We start from the raw sequence: 21,570 nt of genomic DNA, 5'->3' as shown, positions 1-21,570 counted from the left end.
GCAATCTCCTGTCACCCAGCCATCTCTTTTCCTGTGGATTTCCTAAAGGCTGTAATGTTCAGCTCCTTCCTGTTGATTTATTCCGGGAAGAAAGCCTGTAAATCAGAGTTGTCTACAAGCAACATCAAGGTTCCTCTCATGCTTATTTGCTGTTTTGTTGCTGAATGTGAGAGGAGTGTCATTTTGTTATTAAACCCTGTATTGAGCTATGAGGCTTTATACTATACATCTACCATCGAATGATAAATTTGTATGCCAGTGTTTTAGTGGACAAGAGTTACAGTACTTCTTCATATGTAAACTAAATGATTTTTAAATGATTGGTAAATGTATTATCTACTGTATATTCCACCTATAAAGTAAAAGAATAGTGACAATTATTGTTATATTTTTAAAGGAAAAAATCGAGTCTCCCACCTGGAAGGTAGGATGAGCAAGCCTTCTGTATGCTCCAGTACCCCCCTTCCCCACTGCCCCCCTTCCTCTCACAGCCCCCTCTATGACTCAGTCAGTAGGGTTAGGGGTTATATATGGAGAAGACGTTCAGCAGGATTAGAATATGACAGGGTGCTCTCATGTAGGCCTAGTTCAGTTGTAACAGGATGCAACCGGGTGCTCTCATGTACTCCTTGCTCAGCAGGATAAGGGTGTGACAGCATGCTCTCATTCAGTAGGATTAGGGTACCACAGGGTGCTCTAATGTTGCCTCATTTGTCATAATGGGATGCCACAGGGTGCTCTCAGGTAGGCTTTTTCATTAAAATTAAGTTCATATGCACCTGCCAGTAAGGGGGGAATTTACTAAAGGAAATTTGTAAAAAATAGGTGTATTTGTATCCAGAAATACACTTATTTTTGACATTTACTATCCCGAAAATACGGCATATTTGCTATCAATACGAATACGAATTGCCGTATTTTCGGGATAGTAAATGTCAAAAATAAGTGTATTTCCTGATACAAATACACCTATTTTTTTACAAATTTCCTTTAGTAAATTTCCCCCTAAGTATATATATGCCATCTAGGAGGCATATCTTTTTTTTGTTAGTATAAGCGGCATTTTATCAGAGGAGGAAGCCATGATCTTTCTTTGCCAGGGCTCCCCTCACTTCAGTACATGTGCTGTGAATGTTTACTGGTAGGCCCAAGGTAAGTAGATTTACAATCTGAAATAACTACACTGATACCAGCACAGTTTTTTTCAGATTATAAATTAGTTTGGTTACAGCCTGCCAGACAGACTGTTTTTTATGTGTGTACACTAACGTACCACGAAAGCCCCTATTCAGCGCCCACTTAATAAGTTGTTGAAAGACAAGGTAATGGGTGCAGGGTGAGTGCAGGGTGAGTGCTGTGGGCCCTCTTTGACTTAGAAGCCCACGTGCACTGCTAACTAGCACCATTTATAGATATGTGACTGATTATAATGCTAAAACGTATGCTTATGTTTTACCTCTTCCCATATGTACTAAGCCCATCAATGCAGGCTTTGGTGCCATGGGTAACACCAGCTATTGCTGTGTTATAGAAGCCTATGGGCTTCTTTCTGCATCTGTGCTGTCAGAGGGATCTAATTAGACCTCTCCTGGCATCCCCCACCGTCTTAATCTGCGATGGATTCCGGGGTCACAAACATGCAAGTCCATAGTCTGGTGGTCATCGCAAAGATCAGCTCTTATTGGGAGCAGTGGTGCTGGGAGAGGAGGGAAGAGGTTCTAATTACCCAGTCAGAGGTCTGATGGGGAGCCCAGTAAGGTAAAGCAGCTCTCCTGAACCCAGCACATGCTGCTGTGTGCTGGGCCACAGTGTGTCCAGGCAGGTGTTTAAAGTACAATTTTTTCTGTATTTGCTTGGCCACGCTTCTGGTGATTAGGCCATGCCCCCTGATAAGCACCTGGGCACAGAAAGGCTCTCTACTGTCCTGATCGGGTGAGCTGCCCTTTACTATACTATGGCATATGTAGCAGCACATACTTTATGTGATTAGCATTGGGGTGGTAATTTGCAGGATGAGCTGTGCAAGGGTGGTACATCCTGTCTTGTGTAAAAAAAAAATGTGACAGACCATCCACAAGCTAATTACCATTAAGGGAAATAGGGGAGGAGTTATGCTCATATACATGTTAATCATACCAGAAGGTATTCCTAAACCACTTCCAATCCTGATCATATGTGTTTTTACTGCAGCGTATTTTATGATGGACAATATTAATGGGACAATTTAATGCTAATTGTAGTTGCAGAAAATGCTAAATTGACAAAGACATCTCTATCAATTTAATTTTAATCCAAAAATATGTTGAAAGCATGGCTGTATTACTGTATTACGCTTTATATTGTAATGTAATTTCTGTCTGCCGTAAGGTTATAATAATTTTTTATGATTATTATATTCAGCAAGAGATGAAAATGATTCAGGAAAACAATTTAGTGACATAAATGAACTTCATTATAATAAGGTCAATTAAATTGCTAATTATACACACAATTTAAAAAAAACTATACATTTAGTGTTTATTTATAATCAGAATATAAAACGTGGAAATAAGTGCAGAATTTTTAGAGCCATACAAATAGATAATGATGAGAATATCTAAAAAAACAAACAACCAAAAATAAAGACACAAACTACACATATACAATAAAATAGAGACAAACACATGTACACACACACACACACACACACACACACACACACATACACACACACACACACACACACATATCTGAGAGAAAGACTGGAGTAAAACAGTGGAGGTTAATATCGAAGCACACATGATGATCACCACAAAATACTTTGGTTTTGCACAACTGCACCTGGATTGTCCTCCATTGCACTTCTGTCGGGAATGATGTGTACTCAAGTGAGTTATGAAGGGACTCAAGCTATGAACAGCCCAGTTTTTAACCAGTAGTGTTTGGTTATGGAGGTTTAACATGTACAGTCAAACTCACTGTTGTATACACTCTGGTTGTCATGGATCAAAGCTTCAGCCTTGTGGGGTCCTGTATGGCTTACTAGCCAGAGAGGGTATGCTGCTTGCATATAGTAGTGCAGAATGCTTGAACAACTTAAATCATGTAATCACTGGGCTTTATGAAGCTAAGCAAGATACATCTGTCTCTCAACAAGTCACTTTTCCTCATAGTTGCACACTCTTCTTCTGTACTAAGGATGTACAAGATGCCAGCAGTTATATGATGCAGCAGCACATCAGATTGGAGGACAGGCCTCCCTGAATCTTACATGTACGCACAGGGGAGACGGAGAGTGCAGGAGTGTACTGGGTTCTAACAGTACAGGTTTAACCTCTTAATCTTTGATGTACTCTTTAAAGATGTCTAATAAACCAAGAAGTACAGATAGGTTTTAAAGAAGTTCAATCTCTGCAAAGGCTCTGTGAAAAATTCTAATATATACATCAAAGTCCATCTTCTACCACCCTAATACAATCCCTTTCAATAAACCTTTCTATTTTTCTAAAACAATAACACTCACATTAGCCTCTTTATGACTTAAGGCAATTATGTGAGTGAGGCGGGCATAGTACAATCTTTAGTTATTTTAACAAAAGTGTTTATGTGAATGTTTATCCTTTTTGCATTGATAAGACTAACCCTGGAAATATCCTTCTCCTCAAGAAGCAAGATGAAGGGCATGGTGTGAAATGCAACTAGAACCACAGCACACCAGCTCCGAGCTTGTAGATAATTCAAGTATTTTATGAAGTGAAAAAGTTGTATTCTGCTTTGCACAGTAAGAACAATATGCTTATGCTTAAGAAGAGCTCTTAGCACTGCTATGCAAAACTACACCGACTTCTCCCTTTACTGCGCTTTTGCTGGGAAAGCCTTTTCTTTCATCATCCCGGCATCGGATTCTCCCGAGATTCGAATTTTATAGTCTATAGTCCCCCCCGCAACCACCGCCATCTTCACTCTGGCATTGGAGAGGGTTGAGGGAGGTTGTGTCACCAGAGCCGGCCTTAGGCATAGGCAAACTAGGCAATTGCCTAGGGCATTAGGAATGCCTAGGGGCACCAGCAGCTTCTGCTGATTAAAATGATATGCAGCATGCCTATATTCTGTGTGTGAGTGAGGCTGTATCTGCATATGAAATAGTGTATTCATGGAAATCACTGTAACATAGCATTCCGTATGCAGGTACAGCCGCAGTCGTACACAGAATATAGGCATGCCGCATATCATTTTAATAATCGGAAGCTCCTTGTTTGTGCTAGTCATAACAATGCAAATAAGATGAATTTTCAGAAAAAAAGGCACCCAACGTTAGCAGAACTGGCCGGGAACTGCATGGTCTATTGAGTCAAGATGTATGAGGAAACATCTGTATCCAAGCAGAGGCAGAGGTCACAGTGTTAGCGGCTGTGCGAGTGCTGTCTGCGGGTGGGTTGGTTATGCAATAGTGTTCGGCATATGTGTAAGGGGTATTATGTGTGTCATGTATAAATGCATTAATAATGTGCGACATATGTGTAAGGGGCATTATGTGTGTCATGTGTATAAGGGCATTAATAATGTGCAACATATGTGTAAGGGGCATTATGTGTGTCATTATGTGTATGAAGGGCATTAATAAAGGTTGGCATAATGTGTAAGGGGGCATTACGGTTATAAGGACATTAATAATGTGTGTCATGTGTAAGGAGCATTACTGTTTGGTATTATCAGGGGTGCCGAGAGAAAGGGGTAGGGGGTACAAATTACCCAGGCCAAAGTCTGATGGAAGGGCCCAGTGTGGGCCCCGGGCCCCCTCCCCTTAAATGACAGCAGCAGCTGCAGCTCTTCTCCTCTGCCCAACACACATTGCTTTGTGCTGGGTTGCAGTGTGGCCATGGAGATGCTTAAAATACAATATTTTCACAGGATTTTTTTCTAAGGGTTTAATGTGAATAATGTGAGGAGTAATGTATATAAGGTAAAGTGGTACTACTGTGTGATGTAATGTGAATAAGGGACACCATCGCTTGATATAATTTGAATAAAGTTGCACTACTGTGTGGCATAATTTGAATTGGGGGTACTATTGTGTGGCCATGTCCCTTCCCAGCAAGAACACACCCCTGTTTGGGCTGCGCACTGAATGTGTGCACTGTTTTTATTTAAAATATTGCGGGTAGGAGCACCAAAATGATGACTGCTATGATGAGAGTTGTTGGTGCTGGGAAAGGGGAGCAGGGTCAGAGGTGGAACTAGTGGCGGTGCTAGGGGGCACCAGACAAAATCTTGCCTAGGGCATAATTTAGGCTAGGGCCGGCTCTGTGTGTCACTGTGCGTCTCTCTGGGAAACTGGTGTGGGGGGCGACTTGGTCACAGTGGTGGTGTCCTGTGATGTACTGTGCAGTCCAGTGCAGTCCAGTCGTGCGATATTGTGCTGTCTGTTACCAGTGTTCTGTGCTGCTGCATATGTCCAATGTAGTGGTGCTGTGCTGTCTAGTGCTGCCATTAAGTCCAGTGGTACTGCTGTTAAGTCTAGTGGTACTGCTAGTCCAATGGTACTGCAGTTAAGTCCAGTGGTACTGCCATTTAGTCCAGTAATGCTGTTAAGTCCAGTAATGCCGTATAAGTCCAGTGGCAGGGTTATTTTAATCTGTCAATTTTTTTCAGGCTTTGACTTGTGTGTGTGTGTAGTACACTCTCCTGTGCCACCCGCATATAATAAATAACCCCAAAATAAAAGGGTTCTTTTAATCCATCTATTTTTTTCAGGCTTTGCTGCGCACGCGTGTGTGTGTGTGTGTGTGTGTGTGTGTGTGGTACCCTCCTCTTGTGCCGCATATAAATAACCCCAAAATAAAGAGTTATTTTGAATCTAATTTTTTTCAGGCGCTTATAAATAAACTAGTGGTTCAGCTTCACACAACAATCTAAGCCCTCCTCCTCCTCGCACTAGAAAATTTCAGAGAGTTAAGGTGTCATCAAAACACAGCAAACTACTGTGCCTTCTAAAGACATGGTATCAAGAGAGTCCAAGGGTGTTGGTGGTTGCGATGCCTGACCTTCCCATCACTGTACGGGAAGAGGTGACTCCTTCCAACATTTGCAGCATACCCTCTGCATAAACTGGAAGGATCATCTACAGTCCAGTTCCTGAATTTGTGATTGAAGGTGTCAATGTTGTACACCAGGAGGAGGATATTAATGTAGCTGGTGCTGAGGAGGAAGTTGATGAGGAGGATGCTGCTGCTGGTGATGTGGTTTGCTTTAATGAGGTATCGGGTGAGACAGTTGTTGTCCATGGGATGCAAAAGGCCATCGCCATGCCTGGGCAGAAGACCAAAAAATGTGCCTCTTTGGTCTGGAATAATTTTTATCCAGATCCAGACAACAATTGTCTCACCATATGTAGCTTATGTAATGCTGCAATAAGCAGGGGTAAGGCCATTAACCACCTAGGGGAATCCTCGCTTATGTGTCGCCTGAAATTCGTTCATAAGTCACTGTTTAGTTTATAAACTGTGGCTAGGACTGGTAGCAGTCCAGGGACACCTAAATCCCTTGATCCTGTTGTATCCAAGTGCCTGAAAACCACACCAGCAAGTCACTCCTCATCAATTTCCTCCTTCATCCGGATCGGAGGTAGTCCTGCAGCACTATGCCTACTTTTGCCACTGCTGCTGTTTCATCATTCCAGAGGGGAAGTCGGAACACAACTATGTCTTTCACTAAGCAATGGACCATCCAGTCATTTGCAATGAGGACAAAGTATGACAGTGGTCATCCTATGGAAAAGTGGATTACTGCAGCCTTGACAGCTATGTTGGTGTTAGATGTGCATCCAGTGTCTACCATCAGTGGAGTGGGATTTAGATGATTGATGGAGGTATTGTGTCACCTTCACTAGGCAGGGGATACCAAGGATGTACAGGGATGTCCAAAAAAGTGTCCTTGGTGCCCTGAAGAATGCGGTTATAACCACTGTACACTGAAACACAGACATGTGGACAAGTGGTTCAGGGCAAACCAAGGACTATATGACTGTGACAGCCCATTGGGTAGATGCATAGCCTTCTGCAGCAGCAGCATCATCTGCGAAACACTAGCTTGTTCCAAGGCAGGCTACGCTGTGTATCACCGGTTTCAGTAAGAGACACAGTGAGAGACTCAGAGTAATGCCGACAACCTCTTAGAGAAATGGAGGGAAATCCGCTTACCCCACTTAGACTCTCCTGGGGATTTGTGGTATCAGACAATGCCAGTAACATTGTGCGGGCATTACATATGGGCATTTTTCAACATGTGTCAATATTTTGCCCACACAATAAATGTGGTGGTGCAGCATTTCCTTAAAAGTGACAGGAGCATGCAGGAGATGCTTGCGTTGGCCGCAAAATTGCAGGACACTTTCACCATTCTGTCACTGCCTGCCGAAGGCTGGAGCGACATCAAAAACTCCTGAACCTGCCCTGCCATCACCTCAAACAAGAGGCACTGAAACTCCACCCTCTATATCAGTGGCCTCCAACCTTATTTGAGCGAGAGCTACTCGCGACAGAAAAAGACAAAAAAAAACTCCCGGAGAGCTACTAAAATTTTACCAATTCCCCTGATACTATGTCGCACACCGTAATGCCCCTGCGCAATATGCTGCACACTGTAAAGCCCGACACATTATGCCACACATTGCAATGCCCCTCACACCTAATGCATACCTTCCAACTTTGGCAGTGGATATAGGAATATATATGCGTGAGCCGCAGGCCGAAATTTTTTGGCCACCATTTTGTCCCTGTGAGGGCAAGGCCAGTGCTGTGTGAACTGCCCCCAGCTCCACTGCCAGCCTGATTAGACCATTGCACAGTGTCTAATCCCCGCTGGACAGTCTCCCAAAAAATGGGATGTCACACAAAAATTGTTTGTGTTGGGAGGAGGGCATTATGCCACACCGCAATGCCCGACACACTGGTGTTATTGCTCGTTGCCAAGGGGGGTTAATGGCCATTGCCAGGGGTTCTTGCTCATTGCCAAGGGGTCACTGCCTGCATCATCCCCCACACACCTCTGTAGGGCTGGATTAAGGTCTGTGGGCACCAGGGACCCCACCCCCCTCAGACAGGGGCATCATTTCCCCTGCCCCCCTACCTGTGCAGCGCAGGGAAGGGATGAAGGGATCCAGACAGTAGCGCTGGCGGGCAGGGGGTCCTTTGCTGCGTATGTGAAGTCAGCGTCTGGGTCCCTGCGGCGGATGAGAACTAGTAGTTCCCATCCGCCGCAGGGACCCCGCCGCTGATCTCACATATGCCGCAGGGACCCCCTGCCCACTAATGCACTTACGTATGTAAAGCAACGAGAACACCACCTATATTATCATTAATAATGTATAAATTATATGGTCTTAATTTTAGTCATATGGGATGAAAGTTCCAACTTAAGTTCACTTCTCCAGTAGGCAGTGGCACCATACCCTAATACAGGTGTAAGATGTACACCACTGCTTGTGCCTGGCTGGCATCATAAAGGTTTATTGTGAAAGCTAATGGAAGGGTTGCACTGCGCTCACCCACGGGGGGGGGGGGGGAGAGCTGGCACCACTCGCACATTACATATTAACAGAACAATGGACGCTGCAGGGTTCTGTGCGATGCCGACACAGAATGAGATCTGTGATTAGACTTCACAGAGGACATCACTTACCACCAGCCAAACCCGCGCCCTGCAATCAATCAATGAGTATTTCTCCTCGGAGGGAGCTTCCAGGGCATTGCTTCTGCAGCTTACAGAAATAGCCCTGCAGAGATCCAGCAGCCCATGCCCTCCCTCCGCCGCCGCCAATTCTGCTCCACCATTCAGTTCATCATTCCGGGATGCTCTGTCCTATGTCGGGTAGCGCTGGTGGGCAGGGGGTCCCTGTGGCGTATGTTAAGTCAGCAGCGGGGTCCCTGCAGCGGATGGGAAGTTACTACTTCCCATCCGCTGCAGGGACCACGCCACTGACTTAACATACGCCGCAGGGACCCCCTGCCCGCCAGCGCTACCCAACATAGGACAGAGCATGATGCGGTATGACGGACTGAATGATGGAGCAGCTTTGGCGGCAGCGGATGGAGGGCATGGGCTGCTAGATCTCTGCAGGGCTATTTCTGGAAGCTGCAGGCGGGCAATAGTGGTCGAGCCACCCGTTTTGCTCAGGCGAGCTACTGGTAGCTCGCGAGCGACGGGTTGGCGACCACTGCTCTATATGTTGCAGAGGATGGAGGAGCAGCAAAGTGCCATTCAAGCCTACACAGCCACCTATGACATAGGCAAAGGAGTGGGGATGCACCTGACTCAAGTGCAATGGCGGCTGAGTTCCATGTTGTCCAAGGTTCTCCAGCTGTTTGAACTTGTCACATGTTAAGTCAGTTCCGACACTACCAGCTTGAGTTAGGTCATTCCCCTGACCAGGTTATTGCAGAAGCAGCTGAAGAAACTTAGGAGGAGCTAAAGCATTGTGATTCCGCAAAGCATGTAGCTCTTGTGAATGAAGCCCTTCATATACACTTTGCCAGGATAAAAGGGTGGTCAGTCTATTAAAGTCAGAGGAATATATTCTGGCCACCATACTCGATCCTCGGTTTAAAGTATATGTTGCGTCTCTCTTTCCGGCAGATACAAATCTACAGCTGTCTACTAGACACGGCAACATCTCCTCCTTCATTTTCTACCATACCTGTGTCTGAGAGGAAACAGCTCAGATTTCCTACCCAACCCGGTGGTGGTGATTCAGGGCAGGCAGGAGTGAGTTTGGACACCTGGTCCAGACTGGAGGACCTGCCAATAATTGCTGACATGTCTACTGTCACTGCATATGATGCTGTCACCATTGAAAAAATGGTGGAGGATTACTTTGGTGACAGAACCCAAGTAGACATGTCAGACAGTCCGTACCTGTACTGGCAGGAAAAAATGCAGTTTGGAGGACCTTGCACAAAATCAAACTGGCTCTATTTTACCTGAGTTATCCCCCCTCCAGTGTGTACTCGAAAGAGTTTTTAGTGCAGTGGGGAACCTGGTCCTTCCAAAAAATGTGGAGAAGATGATGTTCATCAAAATGAATGATCAATTCTTCAACGAAGACCAGCAATTGCCTCCAGAGACTAAAGAGGTACCTGTAATGGTGGATTCCAGCGGTGACGAAATGATAATCTGTGAGGATGAGCTGCATATGCTTGAATTTCCAAAACTGTAATTTCCCCCCCTTTTTTTACTGGAAACATATCTCTTCTTATTACTATATTTACCCTAGAAAAGAAACTCATCCTAATACATTGGATTGTGTCCACTGCTCCCACTATTAACGAATTAAAATCCAAATTACTTCAATTACTTTATTTTGAAAAGAGATCCCTCATGCTTGGCTTGTACCTTTCTCCTACCAAATTCCTAAGTAAATGGAATGCCTTCATGACTACACTAGATCAAAACCTACAGTTGAGCATCATGGACTTGATTAAGAACAAATGCTAATTCTTAAACTACTACCTGACCATTGATAACTTGCCTTTACAAACGCTCCTTATATTGCAACACTGCCTCCTGATGATCCAAAAACAAGCTTAGAGCATAACCTCCCTCCTCTATCAGGAATCCACCTAGGTTCTAATAGGAATGGTTGATATCTTAGTATCTTAGTACTAAGATATATGAACAAGTGTTGTTAAGAGTATATCGCATCGCAACACAAAAACTTTACAGAACCAAGTTGATATTACTACAAACTGAATCACTTCAAACCTATACCTCTTCATGTCATTAGTCTAGTGATTTCAATGTCCTTTAACGCTTCCCCCTTATCGCCTTCTTTCCCTTCCCCCACTCTCCCTTGTTAGCCTCAATGTATATGTAAATGAACAACAGTTATTATTCTCCGTTATTTGTAGCTCTTAGGATAACAAAGTTACCCTCTAAGAGGACCAATACTTAAATTTAAAACTTCATTGATGTATTAATATGTACTACTTGATAGGCGAAACAACTTACTTTTGCCTTCACTGTGCGGTTTCAAATGTCTGTACAATATTCTTGTTGTTTCAAATAATATAAACTAATAAAAATCATTAAATCTGTGAGGATGAGGATGTACGTACTGAAGGGGGTGAGGAATTGGAGGATGAGGACGATATCTTGCCTCTGTAGAGCTGGTTTGTACAGGGAGAGATGATTTGCTTCTTTTTTTTTGTGGGGGCCCAAACAAACCAATCATTTTAGCCACAGTCATGTGGCTGTCTCTGTCACTGAAATGATTGGTTTGTTAAAGACAGTGTGCATGTCCTACATGAGGGTGGATGGGAGGGCATAAGGATAATTCCATCTTGCACCTCTTTTTTTGGCATTATGTGGTCTTTGGGGCCTAGTTTTTTAAACTGCCATCCTGTCTGCCACTGCAGTGTCACTCCTAGATGGGCCACATGTTTCTGCCACCTATTTGTGTCGTTTAGCATAGTCATCCAGCTACCTCTGTGCATCCAGATCCAAAACACTGCTGGAGATACAGATCCAAAACACGTTTCACGAAACAACAGCCCACCAACAAGACCATTAGTGCTAAGCTTTAGTAGGGATGACCAGTAAGCATCCCTCCTGCTGCTGTTGTACTACACATCCCAGGAAGCTATGCCAGAGTGTTAGGAGGGTGTGCAATGTTCCTAATAAGATCACATTAATTAGGACTTAAAATACGGGAAATACAATAAACATCTTGTAATCTTTAACAGATACAACCACAAAAGTTATACAAATTAATTACAATGCATTGGACGATGGAGCAAGGTTTTGCTGTTTTATACAAGAGGACATAATAGCACTAATTTGTACATTGATATGACTTTTTATCCAGACAGGATCCAACCATTGTGTTAAATAGCTGCAGGCTTTTATATTCAACATCCTCACAAACTCTGGGTGGCTTTTAAAAGTTCCGCTACAGTGAACCTGTTTGAGTGATCTTCTTTTATATATTGTTAGCCTAATACTCTGTCCTCCCACTTGTCTTTCTCGATAATCCTCTTCAAACCCAAAAGAATGTATCTACAATCGAGGGCAATTAAAGGAGCTTTTTAGCACACATTAAAATTTTTCTACCCAGCAACCTTGAGAGTTTGTGAACAAATTGGCTTTCACTACATTTCGGCATTCTGATTTTATCCTGTTCTGTTTAGGACACTGTATAGTATAAAGAATGATTCAAAACACGCTTTCTTCAAATTGTAGATGTCATCTCTGTGAAGAGGCAGGTGGCAGATTGCTCTGTCTCTGAAACCTGCCACAAACATACACAATAACAACAAATGGTATAAAACTTGCCAACTGCAACAAGAAACCTGTTTCTGCGCACCAAGGGTAAACGCTAGCAAGCATCCCATTTTATTTAATCACACTTGGATAAATAGATGGTAATAGTAGTACGTGTGCAGGAAGAGGGATATATTTATATATGGGTATGTGACAGATACATTGTTGTTTGATCCTTAAATCTTGCAATGGGATCTTGGGGATCTTGGGCCTGAATCATTAGTGATGGTGCGGCTCTGTACATGCGCGTATTTGCACATGTGTAGGGCCGCTGTAAGAATGCCTTCGGCGACTGTCATAGTTGCCGAGGCATTAGCACAGGTATGGGGTGGAGGGGGCGGGCAGAGGCCGGAGCAGGGGAATTCCCAGCATTTTATGGGTGTGCCCATGAAAACGCTGGGCATTCCCCTGGGAATGCAGGTGGGCCTGGGGCAGGCAGCTGATGTCAAATGATGCCCACACCCTCTATGGTGGACTCCAATGGAAATAAAAGTCAATTTAGACTAACTTTTATTTTTGAATGAGAGAGAAATCAATTGATGGTCGGCCTCCATCAAATGATTTTTGTACCCTTTACCTGCATGCGAGGGGGATTTGTTTGGTGGGCGCTCGGCTGAGCGGCCTTACTCCACTCTCTGCTTAGCAAGCAGTACTGAATTACCCCCCTGGTTAGTATACCTCATACTTGAACTCTCCTGGAATGGCTTGGAGGCTTCTGACAATCGAGTGACCCTCCCAATCCCCCTGGAAAGTAGACAAGTCTCACAGATCCTGCTCCTAGCAGGCTCACCCAACCACCTCTGAGCAGCCACTCTAATCCAATTGCGCCTAACTGCAAAAATGGAACAAGTCGTGCGGAATCACGTCATCTTACCAGTGCCCTCACTTTACAATATTGGTAGCCAAGGGATTTAGGAGCGGGGTAGGCTGGGATGATGCAAAAGAAAGCTCTTGCCCACTCCACGACCACCTTTCATGATGCCACAACCTCTCCTGCACTGACTTGGCTGCCCCCAAGAATGTTGGTAAGTATGGTATACTAGTGCTCGGGATGCCAGTAGACAGAATACTGATACTTGAATCCCAACACTGGTCAGAAGAGATTGTTGCTGGGATCTTGACCTTGCTTACCTATTCTCCTATCATAGCTTAAGGACCAGTCCTTTACTCATAGGTGTATTTGTAATGGGTACAGGTTATATGGTGCACATAAGCTCCACATGGGCAGTGTAGCCATACATTGTGCTGATAAACTGTTACACAGATCCAGATTAAGGGGGGGGGGGGGCAGGTGGTACGTTACCCTGGGCCCCCCTGCAGATGGATACACTGTGGTCACCAGCGCCACAGGATTGGAGCATTCTGCTCCTTACAGTGAGCTCTGAGCCAGCAGAGCTCTCTGTATTGTCTTAATTACAGAGGCACCAGCGGGGAGGAGGAGGTACAGAGCGTATGCAGCTCCAGCAGCTCCGCTCTCATGTACTCCAGCAGTGGCTCCTCCTGTCATCTTTTCCTGGTAAGTGCTCTGTGTGTGTTTATTGCATATATTTTATGCAGCAGATCTGTTGTGTGTAAATGTATGTGCTGTATGCTGTGTGTTTTCTGTATGTGTGTTGTGTATGTATGCTGTGGGTGTTATGTATGTACAGTATGTATGCTGTGTATATATGTATGTATATATGTATGTATGTATGTATGTATGTACACTGGGTGTTGTCTGTGTATATATGTATGTATATATGTATGTATGTATGTATGTATGTACTGTATGTACACTGGGTGTTGTGTATGTATGTATGTATGCATGTAAGCTGTGTTGTGTATTTATGTTGTGTATGTTGTGCATATATGCATGTTGTTTGTGTTGTGCATGTACAGTACAGTATGTATGAATGTATGTGTTGTGTATGTATGCTGTGTTTTGTGTATGTATGTTTGGTGTGTATGCATGTTGGGTGTATGTATGCTGTGTGTTTGTTTAGTCCTTAGCAACCCCCCCCCCCCACAGCTGGTGCCTTAATATTGCTGTGCCATCTTCACTGTGACACCAAAGTGGAGATGAAGGCACCACAATAGGATGATGTCACCAGACAGTAAAAGCAAAAATTCTAGCACTGTGCCATAGCGTTTGCTCTGTGTACGCATGTGCATCTTCCTGAATATCAATGGGAATATGGCGCTATGGAGGAAGAGGGATCCTTTACAAGATATGGAACTGGGGGGCTCACTGCATACGGTTATGGTATAAATCATGTACAGATGGAGCCGGGCTCCCTCTTGCTGGCGAATTGCCGGACTGTCACCGCTGGCGATCCTCCAGCAGCCGGCTCTCCATCTAACTGAGACGCGCGTGCGTCTCACGCGCACGAGCATCTCAGTTTTCGTGCGACGGGACCCTGTCTGTCTCCACTTCAGGGAGACGGACAGGGTTAGGGGGGTGCGGAGAGGTGGTGGGGAACCCGGGTGACCGCCGACAAGCCAACGGGGACCCGGGGGAACCGTGCGAAAGGGGATACGTCCCCTTTCGCAGATACAGATGGCGGGTGGCGGGGGATGGCGGCTGGCGTCGCCATCGCCATCCCCTGAAAAGCCGAGCCCGGCTCCATCTGTACAGTGTCTAGGTTTACAATCATATGGTCGACCACTAATGGTCGATAGTCACAAGGTCGACAGGGTTAAAAGGTCGACAGGGTCAAAAGGTCAACATTGAAACGCTTGACAGGGTCAAAAGGTCAACAGGTAAAAGGTCGACATAGTTGAAAGGCCAACCTCAAAATGGTCGACATAGCCAAAAGGTCAACATGGCCAAAAGGTCGACATGGGAAAAGGTTGACATGGTTTTTTTATGTTTTTAGGGTGGCTGTGTTGCCATGGACACTGTCTAAATGTACCGTGTCCCCTGTCATGGCGAGCCATGCTTCAGGCTTGGTGCCTCGCTGCGCTCAGCACACTATTTTATTCTCCCTCCACTCCCTAGTGGATGGTAGGGCATGAAATACTGCATGTCGGCACATGTCGGCTGAACATTTAGTAAAAAAATGCATGTCGACCTTTTTCATGTTGACCTTTTGACCATATCAACATATTGCCTGTGGACCTTTAAACCCTGTTGACCTTTTTGACTGTTGACCTTCAGACCCTGTCCACCTACAGATGGAGCGCCTCTCGCTATTGCTCCGCCAGTGCCAGAATCTGTCCGCTGGCGATCGCCGGCGGAGAGGCGCTATATCTGACTGAGACGCGCGTGCGTCTCACACGCACGCGCATCTCAGTTTCCCGTCAGCGGGGGGACGGGAACCCTGTCCGTCTCCGCTTCAGGGAGACAGACAGGGTTAGGGGGGGGGGGGGGGGCATCAAGGCGGCGGGGACCCGGGGTGACCCTCGACGAGGCGGCGGGGACCCAGGGGGAGCCCCGTTGTAAGGCGACGCACGCGCATCTCGTGCGTGCGCGTCCCCTTACGGTGGCTGGCGTCCTCTTACGGCAGAATCCCAACACGGGTATGGTAAGTGTAGTTACCTACCCCCCGCCCTAACCCCCACAGCCTGACCCTCCCCACTAGTATCTAATCCTAAACCCTTTTACACTTCTGCCTAAATTTACACCCTTTCCCAGCCTGACTCTAACCCCTCTATCCTAACTGGGGAGTGGGTGAGGATGCTGTCAATGGTACTGGGGGAAGAAGAATAAAGAAAATGAGGGTTTGGCAAGTTTAAATGATATTCCACTTGAGGCCTTTCCCCTCTTCAGGCCACACACAGTTTTCTGGGACCTCTTACCAATTCCCCTGGCATTGTGCCCCCTCTATCATTAGTTCTCGCCCCCAGCACATATGGGTATCACATCCATCACCCGGGGCATGCGTCCTCTTGGCCCTCCCTAGTTGAGGCCCTAGTTGGGACGTATGGATGCAGTATAAAGTTAAGTTACAGATGCAACTGCAGCAAAAGACACAGCCGCATGTGCGTCCGACTCAGGCTCAGGCCCAGTGTGTGGCCAAATAGCCTTACTATAGCCTGCTGTGATGTCCTGAGCTATAAATGCCTGCTTTATACATGACCTTCTTTAATGCTTAGCATTTCTTTTGCAAACTCTAAAGAAATGAGCCAAGTTCCATGGGTTACTGAACAGCCCTGTAATGTGATTAGTTCAGTCTTTCCATGCTGTGGCTTTTAAAGTGCACCTGTCACTATGAATTTACTTCTGCTGGTTCTACTAGTACAGTGCAGTTCTACTTCCATGTTATAGAATGATGTATTATTTTGGAGCCATAGGCAGTGTGCATGAAGACACCCTTTTGTATATTTTATGCAGCTACAGTAGTAGACCATCAGGTAGACCATGGTAGGTAGTAGTATGTCATTTAATTATCTGCATCACGTTTGCAAAGTGTCCAAATATTGTGTACTTTTATTTATCTATTTATTTACCATTCTAGCTGATATTTTGTGCACAGTTCTATATACAACAGTTAGCTTTATAATAGCTAGAAAGAATAAAATATTACTACAGTCACTGTGCTTTAAGGATAGTAAAGGTAACACTTTCCAAGATGTCTTATTTCATCAGCAAAGAAAATCAAATGTGAAGAAATAAGAACTGTATTATTTTTATGGGGAGACTGGAACCATTACACAAGGCCTTAATTTACTCATTAATACCCCTTTTACACCGGGGCAAAAACCCAGGTTTTTGCTTCGTGGACCCAGGTCAGTGTAGGTGTAAAAGGGGAAAACGGGGAGGACCCGGTTAGTGGGGTCAGTCTGAATGGGTAACCCGGGTCATGCGACCCGGTTGGCCTGCGGTCAGTCCAGAGTTTGGGCAGGGGAAGGGTGCGTACAGCCTCTGCTGCTGTACTGTGCAGACAGCAGCAGAGCATGGAAGGAGGTGAATGGATGCCAGTGTGCGGCATCCATTCACCTCATTGATGGAGGCTGGGGGCAGCCCAGCAGCTTTCCCAGCTGCTGGGCTTTCCCCCCAGCGTGCTAATGACGTTGTGGGGGTCCCAGCTGGCGAATCTATAGATGCTTTGAGATGATGTCATAGCCAAGCGCTAGCTCGGGGCATGCCTCCAACGGGGATGATGCCGGTAGATATTTTGCCGGTGGGGGGGGGGGGGGGGGTGGTGTAAAAGGAGACAGACACCGGGTTGAACCCAGCGTTTTGGTGTAAAAGAGGTATTAGTATCTTTGACCCCTTGCTTTGTCAATAAAGCATCCTATTTCAGGACAATGTATTTCTTTAAACAACTCATTATAGCTAAAATGCCATGAAGCATTAATTATTTGCATTTAATTTTATGACATTGCATTTAGATTCCCCATTCAATGCCCACCTTCCACTGTTGGAGCTTAATCTCTGATGATATTTCTGACAGGTCAGTTCAGTGTTCAATCCTGGCCAGGACTCGCCATACTGGCTGGGACTTGCCTGCTACAGACCTACCTCCCTATGGAGGCGAGTCTGTATTGTTGGAAATGGTCATGGATTGTCGAATCCACGGCCATTTTTGACAAAACGGCAGCATTTTCGCTGATCTACGCACTTTCCGACACTCGACACAACATTGAATTGCAACTGTCGAGTTACTGTCTGATATGATGAAAAATGGCCAGGATTCCGACTGTCACAACATTCTGCCAGTCTGAATCCCAGATTGAATACCCCCTTTAAGGGGGCTGTTTCTGACAATACAGTCTCGCCTCCACTGTTGGAAATATCAGTAGAGATTGAATACCTCCTAAGATCTCTTGGAACCTGTGACAGAATGGGTGGGAGTGGTCAGGGTACAGCAGAAAGTGCAATGTCCGTTATACTAGTAAAACAATACATATATAACTGATAATTATATTGCCTAATAAAGTAAATATTGTAAAGGTTAATTCATTTTAGGATGACAGGATCACAGGCATAGATATGTGGAAAAGGCGTATATACTGTATATAATGCACCTAATATACCTTGTTGGCCTGCAAGAAAAATGGAGCAAATCAAGCCAACAATGCAAGGGGTGCAAATGTATTTTTGCATGCAGGGAAAGAAATAGTGCTGAGCAGCTCTGCTGCTACACTGATATTGGAAATTAAGCTTGGACACTGCACGAACATTAACCTGTAATACCACAGTTTGCTAAGGTGCAAATTGCAGATTGTTTAGATGCTTCCAACCAGTAATAACTATAAAAACAGCGCCCCCCCCCCCCACCATAAATTTTGGCAGCGCCCCCCCTGGTAAAATGAAGCCCCACCCCCGACCCCCAACCCTGCCTTACCCCACTGGTGCTGCTTGCCGTTGCTACCGCCGCCGATGTGTGGCCAGGACCGCAGATCTACTTGTGTGCGGTCCCGGCTCTCCTCCTGGCTGGATCCTGCAGTACTAATGAGAAAATAGCTCACACAAAATGTCCGCCCCCAGCGTCCTCAAAAAGTGTCTGCTGTTAAGGTGGCGGACATTTTTGTGAGCTGTTTTTTCATTAGCACTGCAGGAGCCAGCCAGGAGAGCCGGAACCGCAGACTAGTAGATCTGCAGGTCCCAACTCCCGGCCATATACCTGGTGATGGCAGCGGCAATGGTAAGCAGCACCAGCAGGCAGTGCAGCGCATCGATAGCCCCGCAGACCCCACACCTACTCAGCACCTCCCCGTGACTGCGGCGTCTGCAGGACTATAGTTACGCCACTGCTTCCAACTCAGAATCAGCCCCATAAGCCAACATAAGCAGAACATATTGTGGATGTTATTTGTGAAGTTTAATTTATTCACATATGAATCTTTGAGTGATCGTCATCATCTTTTAATGATGCACTGTAGACATTCCCAAAGGGTAGCCATTGTGTATTTGTGCTGCATCCATTCTAAATAAGATGTGAGCTGTATATTGATGCAGATCTTCTTATTTAGTTACCAGAATATACTTCTGTTTCTGCATTGTATATTTACAGACTTGGAATCAGGTGTTCCCTAGGGGCTGTACAGGGAACTTGATCTCTGTGGGCCACTTATTTCTCAGAACATGATGGCTGCTGTCCATGCCAATATGCCTATGTCATAGATACAAATATAACACATTAAAAATAGATATTTTAGGAACATGTTGTCACACAGACGTGGAGAGCTCTGATATAGCTCCAAAATGCACCTTGCCGTATTTGTTTTAGATTTAAGCGCTTATTTATTAAACTGTGTACAGCCATAAATACTGCAACACAAATCTTCCTATGGATGACTGAAATAATGCCAGTGGCATCGGAGACATTTCCACATTTGCTTAACTTTCACGAACTATGACCCTAACAATAATTCATTGCGGGCGCTGCCACACGCCCCCCGCCCGCACTGATGTGTACAAATGAGCTGGCGACTACACAAGTTGCCTCGTCGGCTCGCACATATTGGCTGCACATGCGCATATAATACATATGTGCAGCCCATAAACATCACCCACTGTTGTGAATTTGCAAAGGTGAGAAGCAACCAGAATGACCTCCAATGTCCCAGCAGGTAAATTTCCCACAGTTTTATCACTTATCACTGTGAATAGCAGAGATAAATGATGATATTTAACAGGGTAAATTTGCATTACTTAATATTTATGGTTCTTCGTATAGCCTTATGGCTAACCCAAGCATGTCCAAGTTCCTCTACTGCTTTAGCCTTTATTAATTATTTTCCACCCATAAATTACCAGCTGCATGTTCTATTGTTCATATATATATATATATATATATATATATATATATATATATATATATATATATATATATATATATATATATATATATATCTTCCTGTAGAATGCCTTCTTATTATACCTAGTTGAAAACCCTTGCTACTGTGTGTTTTATAGTTTCTATCAATTCATACCCCCTCTTTTTTGCACATTCACTAGTTTACTTATATCCTTCTGAAACTATGGCCTTCATAGTTCGGGTGCCGGACGGCTCCCCGACAGTCAGGATTCCGACAGTCATTCCTTCGATGTCGGAATCCCGACTGCTCCCTCGTGGGGGTCCACGACCCCCATAGAGGGAGAATAAATTAGGTGGCGAGCGCAGCTCCCCACCGTGCCCGCAGCGTGGCGAGCGCAGCGAGCCCGCAAGTGGCTTCATTGCGCTCCCCCCCCCGCTGTGCAGTCTTAGAGGGAACACTGCCCTAGACTGATACAGCACACATGGCGGAAGACATGGAATTATACGGCAGACATGGCGACACTTCTGCAGTAAAAAAAAAGAAAAACTTTTTTATTGTTTTAATTAAAAAGAAAGCAGCACACCTGGAATTATACGGCAGACTTAGCAACACCCCATTAAATGTACAGCACACTTGGCTCACCCCTGGACTGATACAGCACACTTAACAGCCCTTGCAGTAAGAATTAAAAAAATAACAGTAAAACACCTTTTTTTTTCTTGAAAAAAAAGGGTAGCTGCCCTGGTCTGATACGGGACACATGGGGGCACCCCTGGAATTATACGGCACACATGCGGTCACCCCTGGACTGATACGGCACACGTGCGGTCACCCCTGGACTGATACGGCACACATTCGGTCACCCCTGGACTGATACGGGACACATGGTGGCATCCATGGAATTATACGGCACACATGGGGGCACCCATGGAATTATATGGCACACATACAGGCACCCCTGGACTTATATGGGACACATGGGGGCACCCACGGAATAATATGGCAAACATGCAGGCACCCCTGGACTGATATGGGACACATGCGGGCACCCATGGACTGATATGGGACACATGGGGGCACCCATGGAATTATACGGCACACATGCGGGCACCCCTGAACTGATACGGGACACATGCGTGCATCCCTGGACTAATATGGGACACATGTGGGCACCCCTGGACAGCCCTTGCCATAAAATATAAAAAATAAGAAAACACCTTTTTTTCTTTTAATAATAAAAAGGGGGGGGGGGGGGCAGCTCCCCTGGACTGATAGGGGACACTGGACAGCACAGCTGGACTAATATGGGACATTGGGCAGCACAGCTGGACTTATAGCAGGCAGCCCGCAGTAAAAATGTAAAATGTTTTTTTCTTTTTTTCTTCCTTAGTTGTCCCCCACAGCAGTTCAATATAGCAGCCTCCTTAGTAGTGCCCACATAATAGCACCCTTATTAATGCCCCCTTAATAGTGTTACCTTCAGTAGTTCCCCCCTAGTATAGTTTCCATCACAGTAGTCCCCCCTTAGTAGTTGGCCGCTGAGTAGTTCCCCCTTAGGAGATGTACCCTGGCCGCTCAGTAGTTCCCCCT

The 21,570-nt window shown here is 45.3% G+C and overlaps 1 protein-coding gene across 1 annotated transcript in view; it reads left to right on the top strand.

Moving 5' to 3' along the window:
- The window catches only part of TMEM132B (transmembrane protein 132B), a 486,016-nt gene that overhangs the window by 388,260 nt on the left and 76,186 nt on the right, over window positions 1-21,570 (top strand). The gene's annotated exons all lie outside the window — the stretch shown is intronic.

This window comes from Crinia signifera, chromosome 1 (assembly GCF_055691185.1).
Source record: "Crinia signifera chromosome 1, ASM5569118v1, whole genome shotgun sequence".
Classification (NCBI taxonomy): Eukaryota; Metazoa; Chordata; class Amphibia; order Anura; family Myobatrachidae; genus Crinia; species Crinia signifera.
The sequence above is the reverse complement of the archived record's forward strand: the minus strand, read 5'-3'. Positions and strand labels throughout refer to the sequence as shown.